The sequence below is a fragment of the Penaeus japonicus genome, unplaced genomic scaffold, assembly GCF_977035675.1.
Source record: "Penaeus japonicus unplaced genomic scaffold, GWHDUDI00000001_assembly GWHDUDI00000020, whole genome shotgun sequence".
Taxonomy (NCBI): domain Eukaryota; kingdom Metazoa; phylum Arthropoda; class Malacostraca; order Decapoda; family Penaeidae; genus Penaeus; species Penaeus japonicus.
The window spans coordinates 15,534,633-15,537,132 of NW_028234422.1; the positions used below are offsets into that span (position 1 = coordinate 15,534,633).

Sequence of the window (2,500 nt, forward strand, 5' to 3'; positions counted from 1 at the left end):
CAAGTAAGAAAAAAAAGAAAAAACTAAAAATAAAAAATGAAAATATAGTGTCAGCCTAGTGCATGCCAAGGTCACCGGGATTCTTGGCCAAAGGGTCCCTCGGCAAAATGGCCTTCAGTGCTCCCATAACATATTTATGCCTAGGATCATAAAGAGAGGTTTGATGCATCTTCTCACAGGAGCTAAACTAATTTGTACCCTGCTATGGAATCGTATATGCTGAGTTTTTGTAGTAAAATATACTACCAGAAGTGCCAGACCCATAGCTTTTTCGTGGAAGACACTTAATGCCTTCCAACCATAAGGTCAGACTCATCCCCTTTTTTGCATACTCATTATATCAGTCAGTCTTTCTGAAGTTATATATATGTTTATTCATGCATATTTTTACATATTGACAGCCCAAATTATACTTTCTAGTCTAGCATCTCATGATATTTAAAAAGTGTTCTGGCAATGTATAATCTTTTGAGATGGATCGTCTTACACCTCCCGCATTAATTAAGAGCTTACCCCAGCACCAAGTAGGGTAGAAAGACTTGACAGCACTGCCGCCATGCAGAGGAGTCAGCAGTTGTTTTGATCATTTTTTCTCTTCTTTTTTTCTTCGTCCCTTTAGAGAGAGAAATTGGAAATCATGATGATTAGCAGGGATGCCTGCTTTGTAAAAGTTCAGTCACTAGCTCCTCTGCATATTGAATTCAGCACCTAGAATATAGGGATCAGGCCTGAGACGTATCAGAAGATCCTAGCACAGTTCAGCAGAGTAGGATTTTGCTACACTTGTTTTACTTTAAATAACATGTTGTCCAGCATAAAAGAGCTACTTACTCAATGTAGACCTGCAACTTGTCTAGTGGTAATGTTTAATGATTCATACAAGACACTACCACAGCTCCGCTTTCCAGATGAGACAGTGCTACAGCTGCAACTATAAGGAATGCCATGCCATAGCACTTTAATTAAAGAAGGGGAGTTGCTAGAACGCCGCATCCATGGACCAATGGGAGGCAGGCACGTTCATACTCTCTACTTTCGTGAAGGCTGTGTCTCCGTTTCTGTGATGTATTGAAGTGTGCTGTTGTAACGGTTATGCAGAGCTCTTTATATTTTTGATACTGTAGAGTATTTTGCGCAAGGTTCCTAGGTATAAATGATAATTTACGTACATTGGAATCTAAGTGCAATCATGCAGTGAATTGTAATAGGTGTTGAAGGGAAACAGAGCCAGATGTGGTTAGTTGCCGGGCTCAGATTGCACGCCTATCACGACCTTGGCTGTGGCCTAATTACTATGTAGTCAGATCATTATCTAACTCTGGTGGATAATGAACTTCAGTACCAATGGGTTGCACTTAGATTCTTTGTCAAGATGCAAGTTGCGACGTCCAGAGCAATATGGCGGAAGAGGATGCATATTTTGTTGCCCGAACTGGTTCAAGTCAGAATGAAACAAAAAAAGAAGAAATGCTTTTCTGCGTGATAACCTAAAATACAGTTATAGTCTAAGAGTTGAAAAGTTTCCTTTTATGGCTGTGGATGGGATAATATAGGAGTAAAGATTAGTGATATTCTCTGTTATAGTATTTATGAGGATCAATTGGTGATAATCTATATTTTAATATTTATGGTTTGTGATACAGTGATTGAGCTTTAATACTGTATAATTTCTAAATGGAACATGATTGGGATGATCATCAGATTTTGTCTTAGAATAAACATATTTGAGTTTGTTTAACTGTACATATAAATAAGGACAAGCACACAAGCGAGGAAGTCGAAGTTGTAAGTAGGAACAGGGCTTTCATATAAGGTGTCTTGTGAGTTTTATAATACGTATTGGAGGATGCATGGTGAATCCTTGAAGGTCTCTGATGGGGCTTGCCGCAACCCGCCACCCTCTGGGGATGCCGGCTTGATCTTCTCCCGCCCAGCCTGATTTGCGAGCCCATGGTTGTGTGAGTGTTTCTACCATTTTTACAGCATGAGGTGTCCAAATACTTGGCACTGATGCTCATGTATGCTCTCTATACCTGAACTATGAGGAGGAAGAAAAAAATCGTGGGCTTTGGTCCTGTGTATTACCTTCATGATCGAAACCGACTGAGTCTCATGTGGCAAGCGGGAATCTCTGGAAGGATAATCTATGTCATTATGATAAGTGCTACTTTTGAACACAAGCTGTTGAAAAGTACATGAAGATGTGATTGTCATATGTTGTTATCATATTTGGCACATTACCCGGTTATGGATTTCTAGTAACCAAAATCAAATTCCCGCAAGTCAGTGTAGAAACTATCACTCAGGCGTTTAATGTAGTCCTAGACAATCAAAAGCTGATTAACTGAATAATTGTCATTCACGGATGCAAAGAAGGGATAGACCAGCTTTAGTAAGAATGCAATGCTAGATGACATAGCGCCAAAGAGTTGCTTTGCTTTCCTCACCTCAGACATATATCCTTCGAAACCAAAGCTATAACTTAAGAATCTTTCTTGTC

General features: G+C 39.5%; 1 protein-coding gene across 1 annotated transcript in view; it reads left to right on the top strand.

Annotated features, from left to right (window-relative positions):
• Positions 1 to 37, top strand: part of LOC122260101 (uncharacterized) — a 136,720-nt gene extending 136,683 nt beyond the window's left edge. Inside the window, exon 4 of the mRNA XM_086548058.1 lies at positions 1 to 37. This exon is cut by the window's left edge and continues 2,365 nt beyond it. The gene's annotated coding sequence lies outside the window, so the exon portion shown is untranslated.
• Positions 38 to 2,500: the final 2,463 nt, after the last annotated feature.